Genomic DNA, 8,347 nt, shown 5'->3' on the forward strand with positions numbered 1-8,347 from the left:
CACACACACACACACACCACACACACACACACACACACACACACACACACATCACACACACACACACACACACACACACACACACACACACACACACACATTGCACTTGTGATGTGTACGCCTCCACTCAGTCTCTCTCTTGAACAGAGGCAAAGCAGTGTTATGGTCTCTACTGCCTCCTGTCTGTCTGTCTGCTATTACTCCACAGTGACAGACTTGGCCAGGTTCCTGGGACAGTCCACCTGCAACCAGAGAGAGACAGCCATTAAATCAGATCAATACTGATGAGTAAAGGACACAAGACTACGTACACATACAGCATAGGTATATGGCAGTGGAGGCTCCTCGTAAAAATAAAAATAGTGAAACATTAAAAAAGTTGATTTTGAGATAAAACTATACTAAATATATTCACGACTTTTGCAATGAAGGTCTAAAGTAGCCTCAACAGCACTCTGTAGGGTAACACCATGGTGTAGCCGGAGGTCATCTACAGTAGCCTCACAGCACTCTGTAGGGTAACACCATGGTGTAGCCGGAGGTCATCTACAGTAGCCTCAACAGCACTCTGTAGGGTAACACCATGGTGTAGCCGGAGGTCATCTACAGTAGCCTCAACAGCACTCTGTAGGGTAACACCATGGTGTAGCCGGATGTCATCTACAGTAGCCTCAACAGCACTCTGTAGGGTAACACCATGGTGTAGCCGGATGTCATCTACAGTAGCCTCAACAGCACTCTGTAGGGTAACACCATGGTGTAGCCGGAGTCATCTACAGTAGCCTCAACAGCACTCTGTAGGGTAACACCATGGTGTAGCCGGAGGTCATCTACAGTAGCCTCAACAGCACTCTGTAGGGTAACACCATGGTGTAGCCGGAGGTCATCTACAGTAGCCTCAACAGCACTCTGTAGGGTAACACCATGGTGTAGCCGGAGGTCATCTACAGTAGCCTCAACAGCACTCTGTAGGGTAAACCATGGTGTAGCCGGAGGTCATCTACAGTAGCCTCAACAGCACTCTGTAGGGTAACACCATGGTGTAGCCGGAGGTCATCTACAGTACTCAACAGCACTCTGTAGGGTAACACCATGGTGTAGCCGGAGGTCATCTACAGTAGCCTCAACAGCACTCTGTAGGGTAACACCATGGTGTAGCCGGAGGTCATCTACAGTAGCCTCAACAGCACTCTGTAGGGTAACACCATGGTGTAGCCGGAGGTCATCTACAGTAGCCTCAACAGCACTCTGTAGGGTAACACCATGGTGTAGCCGGAGGTCATCTACAGTAGCCTCAACAGCACTCTGTAGGGTAACACCATGGTGTAGCCGGAGGTCGGTAACACCATGGTGTAGCCGGAGGTCATCTACAGTAGCCTCAACAGCACTCTGTAGGGTAACACCATGGTGTAGCCGGAGGTCATCTACAGTAGTTTCCGGCCTCCTCTGGGTACATTAACTTCAATACAAAACCCAGGAGGCTCATGGTTCTCACCCCCTTCCATAGACTTATACAGTAATTATGACAACTTCTGGAGGACGTCCTCCAAACTATCAGAGCTCTTGCATGAACTGACATGTTGTCCATCCAATCAAAGGATCAGAGAATGAATCTACTACTGAAAACATAAGCTACAGCTAGCTAGCATTGCCGTGCATAACTTGTTGTCAGTAGTTCACTCAAAGAGAGGGAAAGACAYTAGTTGAACAGTTTGAGATAGAGAGAGAGCTAGCTATATTCCATATTTTCTTTCACTTTCACTTAGCTACCAAATGCAGCTAGCTAGTTTAGCATACTCAAACATATGTTAGCTAGCTGGCTATGGCTATCCAACATTGCATTTCTTCCAAGTCAAGGTAAGCTTTTGGTTTTATTCATTTATTGCCACCAGGGCCCGCCAGTGTATCTGCMAAACTGCTTGCTGTTGACTGTACACTGTACTGCATGATTGTAGCGGGTTTACTAACYTTTTAGTTCTAGTAGCTATGTTGTCTATGACATTAGCTAACATTAGCTAATAGCTAATAATGATGTAGGCTGTGTATAGCGGTTTGCGGTTATGATATGAAGGTTTTGGCTTGGAAAGGTTTTGGCTTGGAAAGTCTGTTGAAAAACGTTTCTTAAACGGAAGCATATGGAACAACACGGGGTTAAACATACCTGAATTTGTCCAATAGAAACTCTTGTTTCTGTTGGACTAATGATTACACCCTAGATCAGCTAGATGRAGGCAAAATTGTGCAAGGCGGTATTGAATGTGTCTGTCACCTGGATTATTAAAATTTCTCTCGACCTGCGCGCCTACYTTGTAAACTTTCCTTCATAGGCTAGGTTGTAGCAACCTCATGATAGGTACAGGAAAAAATGTTGTATCATGTAGCAGCCTAAACCTATCAATGTTACATTGAGCTGGGTGACTGGAATATAAATGACAGTCATCCAATATGCTGTAATAGAAAAAAAGAATGGTCCTCCCTCATCTTAAACGGCRCCGACCGCCACTGGTGTATGGCTAGTTGATTTGGTGTGTACTTGTAACCGTTGATTTTGATGCTTTTAGTAATGAAATTGAAATAAAACATATTGAATACTAGGTAATTAAAGTCCATAAGGAAAGAGCAGGTGGTGGTAGACTCACGTCGTATCCCCGCAGCACGGCCAGGTGGAAGGACAGGAGCTGCAGAGGGATGACACTGAGGATGCCCTGGAGACAGTCCACTGTGTGAGGCAGCTCAATGGTCTTATACGCATTTTCAGACATCTCCTGGTCGTCCTGGCAACACAGATAATCGGCCGCCCCTGAACGGGAAGGAGAGAAAGACAGAGCGGTTTACAGAAGTATATCGATCAATTCATTGGAATTCATTATTCAAAGCTTTTGATAATGAGGCTGTGTGTGTGTTATTAGTATTTGCCTGTGTACTGCACGCGAGTCAGTTAAGTCATGGGTGTGCATACGAGGTGGGTATTTAAGTTGTGTCTACGTGCATTTGAATATGTGATGTGAGTGAGGAATGTGACGTACCGATCTGGCTGTGACCTGCTGCAGAGCGTTCTGACACTTGGTGTAGCAGGCGTCTTTCATGATGATCATGATGACCGGCATGTGCTTGTCAATCAGAGCCAGAGGACCGTGCTTCAGCTCCCCAGCCAGGATGCCCTCTGAATGCATGTACGTGATTTCCTTGATTTTCTGTACGGGAAGAATCAATCAGTGACATAACATAATCAATAGTCTATAATTCATATAGATAAACAGGCATGTGAATATAGAGTGAGATGTTTAATGATATATAAAGGAGTGAAAAATAGGAGTAAAAGCAAAACATTGCCCCTAGAAACTGATTTAACGTCAGTTTGGCAAGTTTCCTATAATGGTTCAGGGTCAGGATTTGGGGTGGTTAAGCTGATTGTAGATCTGTCCTTACCAGTGCCCCCTCCAGACAGGTGGCGTAGTTGAAGCCTCGTCCCATGACCAGCAGAGACTTCTGCTGATATAGCTCATCTGCTATGGACTTGATCTTATTATCCAGAGTCAGAACCTTCTTGATCATGTCTGAGAGAGAGAGAAGAGAGAGAGACAGAGAGGGCGAGGGAGAGAGAAAGGAGGAGGGAGAGAGGGAGAAGAGAGAGACACAGAGAGTGCGAGGGAGAGACAGAGAGTGCGAGGGAGAAAGGAGGAGGGAGAGAGGGTTTGGTTCACTCTCATTCATCCATTTTGTAACACCTGGCAGTAATCTATTGATCATAGTGTGTGATGGTCATAGACGCAGTTTTGTTTCACTGAGCTGGTTTATAGTGTTAATGTGTCATTCTACATGGCTTTAAATATAGGAACTCACCTGGGAGAATCCTGAGTCCATTGATGATCTCCAGCCTCCTCGGCTGCAGGGAGATCCTGTCCTCACTCATCATCAGACCCAAACATGATGAGAGCCACAAACTGGCTGGTGTAGGCCTTGGTGCTGGCCACCCGATCTCTGGACCGGCGTTGATGTGCACCCCACAGTCTGTGTCTCTGGAGATGGAGGAGCCCACTGTGTTGGTGACCCCACGGTCAAAGCTCCTCTATCCTTACAGTACCTCAGAGCCATCAGAGTGTCTGCTGTCTCACCTGAGGGGGGAAAGAGGGAGATAACAAGGAGTGTCATCATTCATACCAGCAAAACACAGTAGAATTCTCCCTTACTCAACAGATTACCCACAGTACACATACCAGCCTTTTCCCCTATTAGAACATCCAGTCTCCAGCAGAGACACTTCTCTCTATTAGAACCTCAGTCTCCACCAGAGAGTTTTCTCTATTAGAACGTCCAGTCTCCACCAGAGAGAGAGAGAGTTCTCTCTATTAGAACGTCCAGTCTCCCAAGAGAGTTCTCTCTATTAGAACATCCAGTCTCAACCAGAGAGACTTCTCTCATTAGAACATCTAGTCTCCACCAGAGAGAGAGTTCTCTCTATTAGAACGTCATGTCTCCACCAGAGAGTTCTCTCTATTAGAACATCCGGTCTCCAGCAGGAGAGAGAAGAGTTTTCTCTATAGAACATCCAGTCTCCACCAGAGAGAGAGAGAGTTCTCTCTATTAGAACATCCAGTCCCACCAGAGAGAGAGTTCTCTCTATTAGAACATCCAGTCTCCAGCAGAGAGAAGAGAGTTTTCTCTATTAGAACATCCAGTCTCCACCAGAGAGACTTCTCTCTATTAGAACGTCCAGTCTCCACCAGAGAGAGAGAGCGTTCTCTCTATTAGAACATCCAGTCTCCACCAGAGAGTTCTCTCTATTAGAACATCCAGTCTCCACCAGAGAGAGAGAGAGTTCTCTCTATTAGAACGCCAGTCTCCAGCAGAGAGAGAGTTCTCTCTATTAGAACGTCCAGTCTCCAGCAGAGAGAGATAGTTCTCTCTATTACAACATCCAGTCTCCAGCAGAGAGAGATAGTTTCCTCTATTAGAACATCCAGTCTCCCAGAGAGTTCTCTCTATTAGAACATCCAGTCTCCACCAGAAGAGTTCTCTCTATTAGAACATCCAGTCTCCAGCAGAGAGAGTTCTCTCTATTAGAACATCCAGTCTCCACCAGAGAGAGTTCTCTCTATTAGAACATCCAGTCTCCAGCAAGAGAGAGTTCTCTCTATTAGAACATCCAGTCTCCAGCAGAGAGAGTTCTCTCTATTAGAACATCCAGTCTCCACCAAGAGAGTTTCTCTCTATTAGAACATCCAGTCTCCACCAGAGAGAGAGTTCTCTGTATTAGAACATCCAGTTTCCACCAGAGTTCTCTCTATTAGAAACATCTAGTCTCCAGCAGAGAGAGAGAGAGTTCTCTCTAGTAGAACATCTAGTCTCCACCAGAGAGAGAGAGTTCTCTGTATTAAGAACATCCAGTCTCCAGCAGAGAGACTTCTCTCTATTAGAACATCCAGTCTCCACCAGAGAGACTTCTCTCTATTTGAACATCCAGTCTCCACGCAGAGAGAGTTCTCTCTATTAGAACATCCAGTCTCCACCAGAGAGAGAGTTTCTCTCTATTAGAACATCCAGTCTCCACCAGAGAGAGAGTTCTCTCTAATTTGAACATCCAGTCTCCACCAGAGAGAGAGAGTTCTCTCTATTAGAACATCCAGTCTCCAGCAGAGAGAGAGAGTTCTCTCTATTAGAACATCCAGTCTCAGCAGAGAGAGTTTTCTCTATTAGAACATCCAGTCTCCACCAGAGAGTTCTCTTATTAGAACATCCAGTCTCCAGCAGAGAGAGAGAGAGTTCTCTCTATTAGAACATCCAGTCTCCAGCAGAGAGAGAGAGAGTTCTCTCTATTAGAACATCCAGTCTCCACCAGAGAGTTCTCTCTATTAGAACATCCAGTCTCCACCAGAGAGTTCTCTCTATTAGAACACCCAGTCTCCAGCAGAGAGAGAGAGAGTTCTCTCTATTAGAACATCCAGTCTCCACCAGAGAGAGGGAGTTTTATGAAACACCAGCAAAACAAAAATGTGTAGCAGATGAATCGCTCTGAGGAATTACCTGATTGGCTGATGTAGAAGCAGACGTCGTCTCTAAAGACGGGTGTGTTGCGGTCCAGGAAGTCACTAGCCAGTTCCACCATGACAGGAAGCTCTGTCAGCTCCTCCAGAATCTGTCTGGTCTGGAGAGAGAGAAAAGAGAGACACAGAGAAAGAGAGAGAGAGAGAGACTCATCCTTATCATAATTACAATGGTCATCATCTTTTCTTTCTCCTCCTCTTCCTCAATCACACTTCTGGTTGGTTCACTTACAGCCACGGCAGCGTGGAAGCTGGTTCCACAGCCAATCATGATGAGGCGTCTGCAGCGTTTGATCTCCTTCAGGTGGTCCTTCAGCCCTCCCAGGATCACTGAGAACAAGACAGGACAGGAGGGGAGATCATCAGCATTCACATTTAGTCCAAGGAGGTAGGGTAACTATGGAGCCTCTTTACATCACTATATGTTGACGACAAAAGTAAGTTCAGGAGAGAAACAAGCATATCAAAGTTCCAGAGTGGGATTTCTGCTACTTTTAGAGTTATGGTCCAATTTGGAAGTATTACCAACAGAGTGAATGTGAAAATGGATTCAAAATGGTCGCCCCCTGCTGGTGATTTTCAGGATGTGAAATGATACAAGTGAAAGGGGGACTGTGATTGGTTACATTGACAACGATGTTTGTCTATATAAAATGTACCATAACTTTAACACAAGAAAGAGATCCCACTCTGGAACGTTGATATGCCCATAGAGTATATTATATTCAACAACATAGTGAAAAAATTTGCCAAATCAGAAATTGATATATTTTCAATATTCATGTTTCACTGAGCTGGTTTATAGTGTTAATGTGTCATTCTATATGGCACTCTACTCAACAAATTGGATGCAGTCTATCACAAGTGCCATCCGTTTTGTCACCAAAGCCCCATATACTACCCACCACTGCGACCTGTATGATCTCGTTGGCTGGCCCTCGCCATATAATCGTCGCCAAACCCACTGGCTCCAGGTCATCTACAAGTCTCTGCTAGGTAAAGCCCCGCCTTATCTCAGCTCACTGGTCACCATAAGCAGCACCCAACCGGTAGCAGGCGCTCCAGCAGGCATATCTCACTGGTCACTCCCAAAGCCAATTCTTCCTTTGGCCGCCTCTCCTTCCAGTTCTCTGCTGCCAATGACTGGAACGAACTGCAAAAATCTCTGAAGCTGGAGACTCTTACCTCCCTCACTAGCTTTAAGCACCAGCTGTCAGAGCAGCTCACAGATCACTGCACCTGTACATAGCTCATCTGTAAATAGCCCATCCAATCTACCTCATCCCCATACTGTATTTATTTATTTATTCATCTTGCTCCTTTGCACCCCAGTATCTCAACTTGCACATTTATGTCTGCACATCCTACCATTCCAGTGATTAATTGCTATATTGTAATTACTTCGCCACCATGGCCTATTTGTTGCCTTACCTCTCTTATCCTACCTCATTTGCACATGCTGCATATAGATTTTTCTACTGTATTATTGACTGCATGTTTGTTTTTCCATGTGTAACTCTGTGTTGTTGTTTGTGTTGCACTGCTTTGCTTTATCTTGGCCAGGTTGCAGTTGCAAATGAGAACTTGTTCTCAACTAGCCTACCTGGTTAAATAAAGGTGAAATAAATAAATAAATATATATTTTTTTAAACTTTTTTTTTCTATATTCATAAATGAATGTAAAAAAATTATAATAATTTGAAAATCTAAATACTAATCATATTACAGAGCAACCAGTAAAGCCTCATATGACATACATGTTTTCTTTGTGGCACCTACAGATGAAAAACTATGGAGTCTTAAAAGGAGGCCTGTAAATAAATATGCTAACGTTGATTAATTATTACTCAATTATGCCCCTCAATTATTTCCCCCTCTGATAACCAGGTGGTGAATCGCATCTCTGCATGTCTGGCGACATATCAGTGTGGATGACGGATCACCACCTCAAGCTGAACCTTGGCAAGACGGAGCTGCTCTTCCTCCCGGGGAAGGACTGCCCGTTCCATGATCTCGCCATCACGATTGACAACTCCATTGTGTCCTCCTCCCAGAGTGCTAAGAACCTTGGCGTGATCCTGGACAACACCCTGTCGTTCTCAACTAACATCAAGGCGGTGACCCGTTCCTGTAGGTTCATGCTCTACAACATTCGCAGAGTACGACCCTGCCTCACGCAGGAAGCGGCGCAGGTCCTAATCCAGGCACTTGTCATCTCCCGTCTGGATTACTGCAACTCGCTGTTGCTGGGCTCCCTGCTGTGCCATTAAACCCCTACAACTCATCCAGAACGCCGCAGCCCG

The 8,347-nt window shown here is 45.2% G+C and overlaps 1 pseudogene; it reads right to left on the reverse strand.

Annotated features, from left to right (window-relative positions):
- Nucleotides 1-53: 53 nt before the first annotated feature.
- Nucleotides 54-8,347, reverse strand: part of LOC111967114 (glutamine--fructose-6-phosphate aminotransferase [isomerizing] 2-like) — a 62,588-nt pseudogene continuing 54,294 nt past the window's right edge.

This window comes from Salvelinus sp. IW2-2015, linkage group LG8, assembly GCF_002910315.2.
Source record: "Salvelinus sp. IW2-2015 linkage group LG8, ASM291031v2, whole genome shotgun sequence".
Taxonomy (NCBI): Eukaryota; Metazoa; Chordata; class Actinopteri; order Salmoniformes; family Salmonidae; genus Salvelinus; species Salvelinus sp. IW2-2015.